This window comes from Oncorhynchus mykiss, chromosome 6 (assembly GCF_057628025.1).
Source record: "Oncorhynchus mykiss isolate SJ-2025 chromosome 6, ASM5762802v1, whole genome shotgun sequence".
In the NCBI taxonomy this organism is placed as follows: domain Eukaryota; kingdom Metazoa; phylum Chordata; class Actinopteri; order Salmoniformes; family Salmonidae; genus Oncorhynchus; species Oncorhynchus mykiss.
The window spans coordinates 26,657,080-26,673,888 of record NC_143027.1 but is presented as its reverse complement, the minus strand read 5'-3'; positions in this window follow the sequence as shown (position 1 = coordinate 26,673,888).

Genomic DNA, 16,809 nt, shown 5'->3' with positions numbered 1-16,809 from the left:
CTAATGCAAAATCAACTCTCATCAGACAAGTGCATCTTATAAAAAATGTTCAGACAGCCACATTTTGCATTCTGCAGCATGTTTCAATGTCATTAGCTGTTCAAAAAACTGTCTCCTATCCATCGCCATTGTATGGGAGCGAGAGCATGTCTCAAGAATACCCTCTCCTCTGGCTGATCAATGGAGCTGTGGCCTCATTTTGTTGATTGGACATGTTGGTTGAAGAATACAGAGGCAGATCCAGCCATGGACACGAGTGACCAATAAAGTGCAGAGGCGTCATGCCCACAGGGGCACGTGCCCCCTCAGATTTGTCCTGTATGAAAATTATTGTTTTGTTAAACATTGTGGTTTTTGTTTCTTTGTAATACTACTAGCCACCCAGCAATTGTATGAAGTTGGCTTTATCTAGCCCAGATTGAGAACCTATCTCCCAACCTCAATTAGCTACCAAGAAGGTATTACAGGCTATGAATCAAGTTAGAGTTGTCTATCTTAGCTGGCATGCCTGCTGGCAAGGTTGGTAGAAAATCAAGTGATAACTAAATGTACTGAATAAGACTCACATTCCTTTCAATCTTTTACCCAGATTTTATCAGCAATGCAGAGTATATTTTGTTTCTTTAAAAAAAAGAAACGCCAGTCAGGAGGATAGAGACAGATCAAGTGGGAGGCTTAGATATGTAAAACGTCAGTACAGAGACAAAGTGGTGTCGCAATTCAACGGCTCAGACAAGACGTATGTGGCAGGGAATCCAGACAATCACAGATTACCAAGGGAAAACCACCCACGTAGGGGACACCAACGTCTTGCCCCCGGACAAGCTAAACATCTTCTTTGCCCGCTTTGAGGATAGCACCGCCCCCAAGGACTGTGGGCTCTCGTTCTCAGTAACCGACCTGAGTAAGACATTTAAGATTGTTAACCCTTGCAAGGCTGCCGGCCGAGACGACATCCCAAGCAGCGTTCTCAGAGCTTGCGCGGACCAGCTGGCTGGTGTGTTTATGGACATATTCAATCTCTCCCTATGCCAGTCTTCTGTCCCCACTTGCTTCAAGATGTCCACCATTGTTTCTGTACCCAAGAAAGCAAAGGTAACTGAACTAAATGACTATCGCCCTGTGGCACTCCCTTCTGTCATCATGAAGTGCTTTGAGAGACCAGTCAAGGATCACTCAACACACGTGCTTCGTTTGTAAATGATGTCTGAGTGTTGGAGTGTGCCCCTGGCTATCTGTAAATTAAAATATAAAAACAATAAAATGTTGCAGTCTAGTTGCTTAATATAAGGAATTTGAAATGATTTATACTTTTACTGTTGATAAGTATATTTTAGCAATTACATTGACTTTTGATACTTAAGTATATTTAAAGCCAAATACTTTTTGACTTTTGCTCAGTAGTATTATTTACATACACCAAATACATTTAAACTACATTTTTCACAATTCCTGACATTGAATCAAATTCCCTGTCACGTTCGTTATAATGATTGGACCAAGGCGCAGCATGTGTAGAATTCCAAATGTTTGTAACAGATTTCCTCCTCTTCGTCTGAGGAGGAGTAAGGATCAGACCAAAGCGCAGCGTGGTTAGTGTTCATCTTATTTAATAATAATCCAAACTGAACACTGAATAACAAAAACAACCGAAACAGTTCTGTCCGGTGCAGACACACAAAGACTGAAAATAAACACCCACAAAACCCAGGTGGAAAAAGGCTACCTAAGTATGATTCTCAATCAGAGACAACTAACGACACCTGCCTCTGATTGAAAACCATACTAGGCCGAACACAAAAACCAACATAGAAAAACAAACATAGACTGCCCACCCCAACTCACGCCCTGACCATACAAAAACAAAGACAAAACAAAGGAACTAAGGTCAGAACGTGACAATGTTTAATAAATAATAAACTCCCCAAACAAAACAGAAGAAAAACAAAACATGCCGCTAACAATAGTTCTAACAGGCAACTATCCATAGTCAAGAGCCCACCAAGCACAATGGGGAAATGGCTGCCTAAATATGATCCCCAATCAGAGACAACGATAAACAGCTGCTTTGAGAACCATACCAGGCCAACATAGATCATTAAACACCTAGATGACCCACCCTAGTCACTGTCACGCCTCAACCAACATAGAGAATAAGCAGCTCTCTATGGTCAGGGCATGACAGTCAGTTAGGATCACCACTTTATTTTAAGAATGTGAAATGTCAGAATAATAATAGAGAGAATGATGTATTTCAGCTTTTATTTCTTTCATCACATTCCCAAATGGGTCAGAAGTTTACATACACTCAAGTAGTATTTCGTAGCACTGCCTTTAAATTGTTTAACTTGGGTCAAACGTTTCAGGTAGCCTTCCACAAGCTCCCCACAATAAGTTGGGTGAATTTTGGCCCATTCCTCCTGACAGAGCTAGTGTAACTGAGTCAGGTTTGTTGGCCTCCTTGCTCGCACACACTTTTTCAGTTCTGCTCACACATTTTCTATAGGATTGAAGTCATGGCTTTGTGATGGCCAATCCTATACCTTGACTTTGTTGTCCTTATGCCTTTTTGCCACAACTTCGGAAGTATGCTTGGGGTCATTGTCCATTTGCAACCAAGCATTAACTTCTTGACTGATGTCTTGAGCTACTACAGTCCCTCCTGCAGCAAAGAACCCCCACAACATGATGCTGCCACACCCATGCTTCACGGTTGGGATGGTGTTCTTTGGCTTGCCTCCCCCATTTTCCTCCAAACATAACGATGGTCATTATGGCCAAACAGTTCTATTTTTGTTTCATCAGACCAGAGGACATTTCTCTAAAAAGTACAATCTTTGTCCCCATGTGCAGTTACAAACCGTAGCCTGGCTTTTCTATGGCGGTTTGGGAGCAGTGGCTTCTTGCTTGCTGAGCGGCCTTTCAGGTTATGTCAAAATAGCACTCGTTTTACTGTGGATATAGGTACTTTTGTACCTGTTTCCTGAAGCATCTTCACAAGATCCATTGCTGTTGTTCTGGGATTAATTTGCACCTTTCGCACCAAAGTACGTTAATCTCTAGGAGACAGAACGTGTCTCCTTGCTGAGTGGTATGACGGCTACGTGGTCCCATGGTGTTTATACTTGCGTACTATCGTTTGTACAGATTAACGTGGTACCTTCAGGCGTTTGGAAATTGCTCCCAAGGATAAACCAGACTTGTGGAGGTCTACCATTTTTTTTCTTCTGAGGTCTTGGCTGATTGACTCAAATTATGTCAATTAGCCTATCAGAAGCTTCTAAAGCCATTACATAATTTTCTGGGATTTTCCAAGCTGTTTAAAGGCACAGTCAATTTAGTTTGTGTAAACTTCTGACCCACTGGAATTGTGATACAGTGAATTAGAAATTAAATAATCTGTCTGTAATCTTTGGAAAAATTACTTGTGTCAAGTAGATGTCCTAACCGACTTGCCAAAACTGTAGTTTGTTATCAAGATATTTGTGTAGTGGTTGAAAAATGAGTTTTAATGACTCCAACCTTAGTGTATTTAAACTTCTGTCTTCAACTGTATATACACTACCATTTGAAAGTTTGGGATGACTTATTAATAAAATTGAAAGAAAATCAAAAAACATTGTCCATTAAAGTAACATCAAATTGATCAGAAATACAGTGTAGACATTGTCATTAATGTTGTAAATTACTATTGTAGCTGGAAACTGCAGATTTTTAATGGAATATCTACAGTTGAAGTCGTAAGTTTACATACACTTAGGTTGGAGTCATTAAAACTTGTTTTTCAACCACACACAAATTTGACTAACTGACTTGTTGGAAAGGTGGCATCCTATGGCAGTGCCACACTGAAAGTCACTGAGCTCTTCAGTAAGGCCATACTTCTGCCAATGTTTGTCTATGGAGATTGCATGGCTGTGTGCTTGATGATACACTTGTCAGCAGCGGGTATGGCTGAAATAGCCGAATCCACTAATTTGAAGGGGTGTCCACATACAGTACAAGTCAAAAGTTTGGACACACCTACTCATTTAAGGGTTTTTCTTTATTTTGACTATTTTCTACATTGTAGAATAATAGTGAAAACATCAACACTATGAAATAACACATATGGAATCATGTCGTAACTTAAAAAGTGTTAAACAAATCAAAATATATTTTATATTTGAGATTCTTCAAAGTAGCCACCCTTTTCCTTGATGACAGCTTGGCATATTCTTGGAATTCTCTCAACCAGCTTCATGAGGTGGAATGCATTTCAATTAAGAGGTGTGCCCCGTTAAAAGTTCATTTGTGGTATTTCTTTCCTTATTAATGCATTTGAGCTGTGTTGTGACAAGTTAGGGCTGGTATACAGAAGAAAACCCTATTTGGTAAAATACCAAATCCATAAGAAGAAGATAATTGCTTGGGCCAAGAAACACGGGCAATGGACAATTAGACCATTTGAAATCTGTCCTTTGGTCTGATGTGTGCAAATTTGAGATTTTTGGTTCCAACCGCCATGTCTTTGTGAGACACAGAGTAGGTAAACGGATGATCTCCAAATGTGTGGATCCCATGGTGAAGCATGGAGGAGGGGGTGTGATGGTGTGGGGGTGCTTTGCTGGTTACACTGTCTGTGATTTATTTAGAATTCAAGACACACTTAGCCAGCATGGCTACCACAGCATTCTGCAGCGACATGCCTTCCCAACTGGTTTGCGCTTGGTGGGACTATAATTTGGTTTCAACAGGACAATGACCCAACACACCTCCAGGATGTATAAGGGCTATTTGACCAAGAAGGAGAGTGATGGAGTGCTGCATCAGATGACCTGGCCACCACAATTACCCAACATCAACCCAATTGAGATGGTTTGGGATGAGTTGGACCGCAGAGTGAAGGAAAAGCAGCCAAAAAGTGCTCAGCATATGTGGGAACTCCTTCAAGACTGTTGGAAAAGCTTTCCTCATGAAGCTGGCTGAGAGAATGCCAAGAGTGAGGAAAGCTGTCATCAAGTCAAAGGGTGGCTACTTTGAAGAATATAACATCTGAAATACATTTGATTTGTTTAACACCTTTTTGGTGAATACATGATTCCATATATGTTATTTCATAGTTTTGATGTCTTCACTATTATTCTGCATTGTAGAAAATAGTAAAAATAAAGAAAAACTCTTGAGTGAATAGGTGTCCAAACCTTTGACTGGTACTGTACATGTGCATATATAGTGTATTTCAATATCAGTGACAACCTTTTATAAACACATTATCTTTGAAATGCTTTAATCCTTGACTTCATCAATCTCTATCCCATGTCCGTGTAAATCAATGTGGGATAATCAATGCATCACATTGTGACAACTGTAAGCCATGTTGATTACGATCTGGATTCTGAATAGTGTACTGTCCATGTTTAACTCCTCACACTGCACCCTATTGTATGGCATCAATTTACTTGCTTTTGGTTTTACTCGCTCTTGTCTTTTATAATTACCAGAATGCACTGTTAAATAATGGCAGTCTATGCAAAATATGTAGCGTTTAGAATTTTTTTACTAAGCTTTCGTCACGCTTTTTTTCAGTTACCCACTGGTCACAGACGCCAACTCAACGTCTATTCCACGTTGGTTCAGTGTAATTTCATTGAAATGATGTGGAAACCTTGTTGATTCAATCCGTGTGCCCAGTGGGAAGGGATAAAAACAAAAAAAAACTAAGCTAAAACATAAAACTGTTCCATCACAATAACAGCCTTAATCTTTCTTCTAACCTTTCTTTTACATTTGTATTCTCTCGTCCTGATTTTAGTAATCTTTTGAAAGAAAAACAGATGCAGAGTTTGCACCTGCTGCAAACGCTTAGCAAATATGTCCCTTTATCTCAATTTATCTGTGTAGACTAAGAACAGAAGAGAAAATTGGATTTGATTGTTGACTTTAATGACGTCAAAAATCTTAAGACATGCCGGGCTAGATCCTTTTATATAATTCATCTTGACTTTGATGTATGGCGGAAATGCAACAATCCTTCTGGCTGTCTCTCCTTCTGTTTCAAAACAAACTTTCACAATGTCTCACATAAAATGCCCACTGTCTCACTGCTCAATGGCAATTGGTACATGGACGTCATCTATTGAATATGGTTTTGATAAAATGCCTGACATTGACAACAGGCTAGAATACTAAAAGTGGAGGGAAACGGCCCTAGTGGATTTATATTGGGTTATGATAAGCAGCTTTGACTGAGAAGATGACATTAGAAGTTAATCTGATTGCAGCTCTTAGACTATATGTCCATCAGTGTCAAGGTTTATGTATTCTAACCAAACCCCCTCTCTTGCACTTTGCACGCACCCTATCCATTAGACCTGCCATGCAGAATAGGTGAGCAGGGGCGGACTAGCCATGTGGCATTTCAGGCAAATGCCAGATGGGCTGGTCCATTTTTAGGCCAGTGGGCATGTCTAACTTGTCTCTTTTTTTGCGCAATGTGATCATTATTTGGCTAATTATGGGTACCTCAAGGAAAAAATGGGCCGATGTGTTAGAAATGTCAGGGCCAATTTCTGGTCCCAGAGCTGATACAATGGGTGGGGAAAACGCAGATGTGTAGTGATGGGTATTACTTGGTCCGCTACTGTCCTCCCTTGATATCTCCTCTGTCACATTATTAACCACAGCGTGACCTTTCCTCTGTGCCCCACTGAGTCCTGCTCCACACTGGCTGAGCAGCTGCCGAAGCAGCCTGGTGGACTCCTGTGTGCAGTCAGCTGCCATCCACATTCACACCTCCAACCAGCTCCTGCCAGTGCTGTGCTGCTGGAGCTAACACTGGGATGGTGCAGCCATATTACTCACAGTGTGGTTATAACACACAATAGCACTTGGCTTGTGTCCTACAGATGTAGAATATTAATTTGATCACCCTGTCGCAGGAGAACTGTCCAGCAACACAGAAAATTAAAAACATGTAGTGTATTTGAGGTTCAAAAAAGCTTCTAAAGTTTGCAATTTCCACTTTGAAATTTCAGACTTGATTTGCATTTACGAAAAATATGTCAACCCCTACAAACATGTCCATTAATTATAATCCACATAATAATTCACATTTCCTGTTGGTGCAGGATTATTTTCCTGCTGTATGAAACTGGCTCAAATTAAAATGCTACATCTGTAGCAGGATGAGAGTGCTCATTTGCTTTAAGGGCAATATAGGGTGCTAAGACTGTAATATATATTGGGTAGTGTTCTAGCAGGATAAGAGAGTGCTAATTTGCTTTGGGGGCAGTATAGGGTGCTAAGACTGTGTCTGATTCTCAACCACTGAAGTGTGTGGAACAAATTAAAAACAGCCCATGACAAAGTTATGACATTTGTTAGTTCATTTCTCCAGAATAATCAACAATGACAGTTGCATCATCGTCACCCATGAAAGCTCAGTTGTCCTCAGCCTAGTGCCTTGTAGGCAACATCTGGATGTTAGATATTAGGTGCATACTAGACTCAGGTGCACAGGTCTCCTGAAATGTCTCAATAAATTACCACAAACCCAAACTGCAAACACATTGTACTAAAATCAAGAAAACAGGGATCGTTTGAGTCTAGCAAGCTGCACAAACAGTCAAGATAAGTCATGGATGGTTAAAGGCAAGCATTACATTAAGCCGGAAACATTGTGTCCGCATAACTGCAGTCGTGACTGCCCCTACAGCAAATTCCATTCTGTCCAAGATTACATTACAAATACTGGTACGCTTTAATGAACGGCCATCACATAGTATGGGGCTGCTCAGCTATCACATGGCATGGGGTGGCAGGTAGCCTAACGGTTAGAGCGTTGGGCCAGTAACTGAAAGGTCACTAGTTTGAATACCCAAGCTGATAAGGTGAAAAATTTGTCGATATGTGCTTGAGCAAGGCACTTAACACTTGATCATAGAAGACCCAGAATTGTGACCCCACTCTCTCCGAGGGTGTATCACAGGGAGTTGGGATATGCAATAAAACACATCCAATTTGCATGTGTTAAATACACACTTGTACCTGTGTGAAATAGGAAAAATATAAGCACCCACCAAATTATTAGTATGGTTGTATTCACTGTCCCTTACCAATAGCTCCAATGCTCAATAGTCACACTGTTTGTTTTTCACGTACATTATTGGACTAGACCTATTTCAGCTCAATTCTGTGAAATAAAACTAGGAAGGAAGTAAATTAATACAGTATGTGGGAAAAAATGCATCAAAGAAATACAAATACAAATACCATTTGTAAGAACATACCATTTCCTCTGCAAAGAAAGAAAGATAGTAAGAAAGAAAGAAAGAAAGAAAGGAAGACATAGAAGCCATAGCCTAACAAATAACTGTTTCTCCTTACTGCTCTTCGAGGCTAATGTAAAGTGCAATGCAATAAACAATTAAACATATTATTTCAGGTATTGTTACTAGCCTACTGCAGTATACTGTTATTGTACACATTTTAACTACACAAGCCAGGCTCTGCAAAAGCAGCGGATATCTAACGATGATTATGCTATTAGACCAGTATTGAAAACGACAAAGTTTATGAAAATGCAGATATTTATGATGAACTGTAGACACTAGATGAACCGTTTTCATTCTGTACAAAATAAGAAGAATGAGAGAATGAAAAAGTCGAGTAGATAATCGGTCTTTTGTCCGTGACTGTGATTCTCGTAAATGGAACCGTGTTCAATATAACTGGGTGTAATTTTACACCAAAATGAGACTATCCTACATTGAATCTCCTTAGCCTATTATTCCAATGCAGCCCCGCGTACAAGTAGCCTATGCAAAGCATGCAAACGTTAATAACATATCTGTTGACAATCAACCAAAATATATTGCAATTAATGGAGCCATCTGGGAAACAGATAAGATTCTTCAAAAAAACTTAAACTGGATCCCATTGACAAAGGCAATCAATAAAACATTTTTACCGGACCGGCAGGCTACTCACCTAACTCTTTATCCTTGTACGGATGGTTTGAACATCAACAAATGTCAAGTATACGGTAAAGCGAAAAGGAATATGAAAAAGAGGTATTGTTAGGTGTACTCATGGTGTAATGACTGCGGGCTTATGTGATGTGCTCCGCTATCTTGACCGAGGTGAGGTATTTGATATTTACGCAGATAAGCCAAGTGCGCTCCTAATGGAAAGCCCTGGGATCCCGCATTATAATTGCTGCTCTTCAAGAGCATTAACTCCTTGAAACGATGACTACGGAATTAGTCATTGCTACAATCACCCCTTCACTCACCTGCCTCCGCATAGGCTTCATTATAACCTATACCTCTCTTTATTTAAAAAATAATACATTTTAACCCCCTTTTTCTCCCTCTTTCCTTCATCAGATTAGCATTCCTTTGCGTCATCACTATTTATACAGAACTTTTGATTTCCCCAGCAATATAAACAGGGTGGCACAGTAATGTTCCATGATTTCCAGAAAAGTATGGTTCATTATAACGCGATCAAACTAAGGAATATAATAAAACAGATTTGGAGAGCCTGTTTAGTCGTTTATTCCTTAATTCATTGCTGTACAGTTATGTTTCTTTAAGCTCAAAACTATTGAGGTGGAAGGTCCATAAAGACGAAATAAAGTTATACAAAATGCCTAAAGCTCTCCCCCTGTTTTTAATGCTAAAATAAATATGCCTGCAAGTCTTTTAGTTTGTGAATGTAATTTCACTCGCTGCACAATTAACTTAATGGCAAAAGGCAAAGCATGGAATCTCCCTTGACTTGTACATTTGCTTACTCTTTAGAAGAGCTGCAGAACAAAGCAGATGATTATGTGTTGTGAATCAAAAATATTGGTCTCAAATCTCTTATGGGCCTCAAACACACACACACACACACACACACACACACACACACACACGCACGCACGCACGCACGCACGCACGCACGCACGCACGCACGCACGCACGCACACACACACACTATGTGATTGAAATCTTATCTGTTTCCCAGATGGCTCCAGATATAAGGGGTTAATGGGTGCTGGGAAATGTATGATATCTCAGTTTTACAGTGAGAGATGACTGTAGTAGGACTCTAAATTACTTAATCAGGGATAGATGTCACTGTCCCTGAAAAGACCATCTGACCATCTCTGGCTTGTCCTATACTCTCTCTCTCTGTCTCTGTCTCTGTCTCTGACTCTGTCTCTGACTCTGTCTCTCTCTCTGTCTCTCTCTCTCTCTCTCTCTCTCTCTCTCTCTCTCTCTCTCTCTCTCTCTCAATTCAATTCAATTCAATTTAAGGGCTTTATTGTCATGGGAAACATATGTTACAGTTTTTCTCAATTGCTAAAACACAATTTCTGAAACCTTGCTCCATTTCCTGAAAACATTAAACACAAAACCTCATCTTCAAGCACTATTTACATAACCTCTGACTCCTCTTGCAAAATGAAACATTCACCTCAAAACGGTTTTACCTGTGTTCAAAATCAAGCACTGCTCTCAAATCATAAACAAAGTGATCAACATGATATACACTCTCAAGCAGTCAGTAAACAATACACCTAAAAATAGAAAACACATTGTTCAAAACATACAATTCTCAGGGAGAAGTACATTTTTTATCTAAAAGAATATTCATATTTTTCCGTAATTGTCTTTGATGAACGAAAACATGTTCTATCATAGTAGCTCAAAATTGATCAAAAATTACTACTCTGCTTTGCTCTTTGCAATTTTGTTTTTTGTTCTTCCTCCTCCTTGTACCCCTATTTTTACAGTATTGTACCCTGCATCTCACAAACTTGTCCTTTGTCTCTGTGATACTGTAATTCTTGTTCTTTGTTGATATGAACCTGCAACCAGTCAAAATCTATTGAGCAGTCAGTACTGTTAATAAATGGAAAGCACAATGTTCAGGGCCATACAATTTGTCCATTGTACAGTATACAGCCTACAATGCACTGTACTACAGTATCCATTCTCAGACTTTCTCCTTCCCACCTTCAACAACCTGTTTGCTCGTAGAACTGGCTTATATTGGTTGTGTCGCATCATTTGAAGCAGGTTAAATACATTTTGAGTGGTTGTGTTCAATCAATGACATATGTTCTCTATTTGTATTTGATTGTTGCCACTTGTCTTTACCAGTATGGATGACATGTGCATTAGAGTGCAGAATGTGTTTTGAGAATGAGAATGTGTTTAGAGTTTTGCTGAAAAGTCTAAGTGAGATCTGCAAATTGTGTTTTACCATGTGAAATGGTTTAAGGTATTGACAACAGACTGCATAATTAGCTAAATGAGTCCAGGCAACTGAGAAATTTGTTCAGCCAATGGGTTTTAGTGTTTTAGCAATTGAGAAAAACTGTAACATTGCCAAAGCAAGTGAACTAGATAATAAGCAAAAGTGAAAACAACAACACAAATGTACAGTAAACATTACATACTTATGTGCCAATAGTTAAAGTACAAAAGGGAAAATAAATAAACATAAATATGGGTTGTATTTACAATAGTATTTGTTCTTCACTGGTTGTCCTTTTCTTGTGGCAATAGATCACAAATCTTGCTGCAGTGATGGCACACTGTCGTATTTCACCCAATAGATATGGGAGTTTATCCAAATTTGGTTTGTTTTTCGAAAAATGTTGTGTATCTGTGTAATCTGAGGGATATATGGGTGTTTAATATGGTCATACATTTGGCAGTTTCCACCTAATTGTGTGGGCAGTGGGCACATAGCTTGTCTTCTCTTGAGAGCCTACGGTCGCCTTTCTCAATAGCAAGGCTATGCTCACTGAATAGGTACATACAGTGGGGTAAAAAAGTATTTAGCCAGCCACCAATTGTGCAAGTTCTCCCACTTAAAAAGATGAGAGAGGCCTGTAATTTTCATCATAGGTACACTTCAACTATGACAGACAAAATGAGAAAAAAAATCCAGAAAATCACATTGTAGGATTTGTAATGAATTTATTTGCAAATTATGGTGGAAAATAAGTATTTGGTCAATAACAAAAGTTTATCTCAATACTTTGTTATATACCCTTTGTTGGCAATGACAGAGGTCAAACGTTTTCTGTAAGTCTTCACAAGGTTTTCACACACTGTTGCTGGTATTTTGGCCCATTCCTCCATGCAGATCTCCTCTAGAGCAGTGATGTTTTGGGGCTGTTGCTGGGCAACACAGACTTTCAACTCCCTCCAAAGATTTTCTATGGGGTTGAGATCTGGAGACTGGCTAGGCCACTCCAGGACCTTGAAATGCTTCTTACGAAGCCACTCCTTCGTTGCCCGGGCGTGTTTGGGATCATTGTCATGCTGAAAGACTCAGCCACGTTTCATCTTCAATGCCCTTGCTGATGGAAGGAGGTTTTCACTCAAAATCTCACGATACATGGCCCCATTCATTCTTTCCTTTACACGGATCAGTCGTCCTGGTCCCTTGGCAGAAAAACAGCCCCAAAGCATTATGTTTCCACCCCCATGCTTCACAGTAGGTATGGTGTTCTTTGGATGTAACTCAGCATTCTTTGTCCGCCAAACACGACGAGTTGAGTTTTTACCAAAAAGTTATATTTTGGTTTAATCTGACCATATGACATTCTCCCAATCTTCTTCTGGATCATCCAAATGCTCTCTAGCAAACTTCAGACGGGCCTGGACATGTACTGGCTTAAGCAGGGGGACACGTCTGGCACTGCAGGATTTGAGTCCCTGGCGGCGTAGTGTGTTACTGATGGTAGGCGTTTGTTACTTTGGTCCCAGCTCTCTGCAGGTCATTCACCATGTGGTTCTGGGATTTTCTTGTGATCATTTTGACCCCACGGGGTGAGATCTTGCGTGGAGCCCCAGATCGAGGGAGATTATCAGTGGTCTTGTATGTCTTCCATTTCCTAATAATTGCTCCCACAGTTGATTTCTTCAAACCAAGCTGTTTACCTATTGCAGATTCAGTCTTCCCAGTCTGGTGCAGGTCTACAATTTTGTTTCTGGTGTCCTTTGACAGCTCTTTGGTCTTGGCCATAGTGGAGTTTGGAGTGTGACTGTTTGAGGTTGTGGACAGGTGTCTTTTATACTGATTTCAAGTTCAAACAGGTGCCATTAATACAGGTAACGAGTGGAGGACAGAGGAGCCTCTTAAAGAAGAAGTTACAGGTCTGTGAGAGCCAGAAATCTTGCTTGTTTGTAGGTGACCAAATACTTATTTTCCACCATAATTTGCAAATAAATTCATTAAAAATCCTACAATGTGATTTTCTGGATTTTTTTTTCTCATTTTGTCTGTCATAGTTGAAGTGTACCTATGATGATAATTACAGGCCTCTCTCATCTTTTTAAGTGGGAGAACTTGCACAATTGGTGGCTGACTAAATACTTTTTTTCCCCACTGTAGTCAAGTTTGGGTCAGTCACAGTGGTCAGGTATTCTGCCACTGTGTACTCTCTGTTTAGGGCCAAATAGCATCCTAGTTTGCTCAGTCTTTTTTGGTTCATTCTTTCCAATGTGTCAAGTAATTATCTTTTTGTTTTCTCATGATTCGGTTGGGTCTAATTGTGTTGCTGTCCTGGGGCTCTGTGGCGTCTGTTTGTGTTTGTGAACACAGCCCCAAGACCAGTTTTCTTACGGGACTCTTCTCCAGGTTCACCTCTCTGTAGGTGATGGCTTTGTTTTGGAAGGTTTGGGAATCGCTTCCTTTTAGGTGGATTTAGAATTGAACAGCTCTTTTCTGGATTTTGATAATTAGTGGGTATCGGCCTAATTCTGCTCTGCATGCATTATACGTTGTACACTGAGGATATTTTTGCAGAATTCTGCATGCAGAGTCTCAATTTGGTGTTTGTCACATTTTGTGAACTATTGGTGGGTGAGTGGATCCCAGACCTCACAACCATAAAGGGCAATGGGTTCTATATCTGATTCAAGTATTTTTTAGACAGATCCTAATTGGTATGTCGATATTTTATGATCCTTTTGATGGCATTGAAGGCCCTTCTTGCCTTGTCTCTCAGCTCTTTCATAGCTTTGTGGAAGTTACCTGTGGCGCTGATGTTTAGGCTGAGGTATGTATAGTTGTTTGTGTGCTCTAGGACAATGGTGTCTAGATGGAATTAGTATTTGTGGTCCTGGCAACTGGACCTTTTTTGGAACACCATTATTTTTGTCTTGCTGAGATTTACTGGGCCCTGACAGAATCTGTGCAGAAGATATCGGTTCTGCTGTAGGCCATCCTTGGTTGGGGACAGAAGCACCAGATCATCAGCAAACAGTAGACATTTGTAGTAGGATGAGGCCACTTTGTGTACATGGATTTTATAATGTTGTTTTTCCCCCAACACCACTTTCCATCAATTTGTATAGCAGACTCTCATGCCAAATTGATTCGAAAGCTTCTTTTTTTTATCAACAAAGCATGAGAAGACTTTGCCTTTGGTTTGGTTTGGTTTGTTTGTCAATTGTGGTGTGCAGGGTGAATATGTGGTCTGTCATACGGTAATTTGTTAAAAAGCCAATTTGACATTTGCTCATTACATTGCTTTTATTGAGGAATTGTACGAGTCTGCTGTTTATGATAATGCAGTTGATTTTCCCAAGGTTGCTGTTGACACATATCCCATGGTAGTTATTGGGGTCAAATTTGTCTCCATTTTTTGTGAATTGGGGTGATCAGTCCTTTGTTCCAAATATTGGGGAAGAGGCTAGAGCCAAGGATGATGTTAAGTATGGTCAATTGGAATTTGTGGTCTGTATATTTAATACCATTGAGGATACCATCAACTCTCTCTCTCATTCTCATCCATTGTAAACTGTTCATAGCTTGTTTGTTTTCAAACTCATAAAGATTCAACACCAACCCAAGCATTTAGGACGCTATCATAGCAGAGCTTTGGGAATCCTCTTTCTCCTGGCAGATGAGCAATGAACTGCCTCTCAGTACGTGCTGCTACTGCTTTGGGAAGATTCACTTTCCCCTCCTAACACTTACATAACCATGACAACTCCTAGTTGTTAATCACCACTCATAATTACTAGCAATGGTAGTTATCTACAGTAAACATATTTCACAATGACAACATTTGGGTTGCACATTTGGGATCATGCAGAGTAAATCTGGTCTGACCCTTCGTTCCTGCACATCTGCCATTTAATTTCACTGATGTGATATTATTAGTGATGAAAAAATATCAAAGACATCATTAAATTGAATGATGGAATACGAACACATGTCAAAAAAAAGAGATTAATTTGTTAGAGATGAGAGACTTCTCTAAATGTTAGAACAATAGCAGACTATTACTAATACAGAATACTCTTTCCCTCCCTTTCCACCACCTCTCTCTGTCTGTCTGTGTGTGCATCTTGCCAAGTTCCATCTGTAAAAGACCTGTCAGAATGGCAGTCTGAGCCTTTCAGACACCAGGGCAGACTGCTGAGTTTTGACAATTCTAAAATCAATTAAATTAGACAGGTAGAGCACGTTACACTTAATTTAGGGACATATCTTGTCTAAACATTCTTACAAATATTGCAATTTACACTGACACTCACCTTAATGACTTCCCTTAGATACCCAGCTAGAACATTTGGTTCATTGGAAGTTGTGGGTACAGATGTTTTTGGTTTCACAACAGTTGTGGGAATGAAGCCATATGTTTCCTGACTGGTAAAACAGAAATTTTGCCTCTTCTGGGAATGTTTATTTTTAGGTTGCAGGGAGGTTCTGAGAATGTTTTACTCTGGTTCCTTGAAAGTTTTCCTGTATTTGTCCCGCCCTGCCTTTAGTTATCTCTGTTTTCTTTATTATTTTGGTTAGGTCAGAGTGTGACGAGGGTGATATATGTGTTTTTGTCCTGTCTATGGTTTTTGTATGTTTATGGGTTTTTTCCAGTCTAGGTGTTTTTATGTCTATGGTTGCCTAGATTGGTTCTCAATCAGAGGCAGATGTTTATTGCTGTCTCTGATTGGGGGCCATATTTAGGTAGCCATATGCCTTGGATAGTTTGTGGGTTATTGTCTGTGTAGTTGTATGTCAGCACTCGTGTTTATAGCTTCACGTTTGTTTAGTGTTCTTCGTTTAAATAAAGAATAATGTTTTCATCTCACGCTGCGCCTTGGTCTCCTCGTTATGACGAACGTGACAGTATTTTTTCCAATTGTTTTATTTAATCTTTATTCAAGTAGGCAAGTCAGTTAAGAATCAATTTTAATTTACAATGACAGCCTTTATTAATTCTCTGAGAATGGAAAATACAGGTTAAATTAATTTCCTAGGCATTAATCACCCAAACACATTAATGTTTTATTGTGACACAGCCTCAGTATGATTCAAAGCTATGTTTTCTATCAATGGAATTAGTCCACTGTACCACCAGGATGGAGCTAGCATGCCATATTTTTTTATAGCATACAAAGCTGTTCATTTTAGCCTATTCAAACAGATTCATTTCAAAGGAGACAAGAACCCATTAAGATCAGGTGTGGCCAATTAGTGGGCATGGGCAACACACCTGAACACACTTAACAAGATAGAACATAGAGAAGGGTGGGATTAAAAGCTCATGATCTATAGTTATGACTGAAAACACTATAATGTATACCGAATGTTTAAGTACTATCCATCCAGATGTAATGTATATCAAATAAGTAGAGTTTTGCTATGTAACTATTGTGTAAAGAAGTACCATGTGTGTAGAATGTGCATGTAACAACAACAAAAAAGTTACAAAAGCAAAGTTATTTGTGTCATCCAAAGATGGGGGTGGTGGAATGGCCAATAACATATTTTATATACAGTAACAGTCAAAAGTTTGGACACACTTAC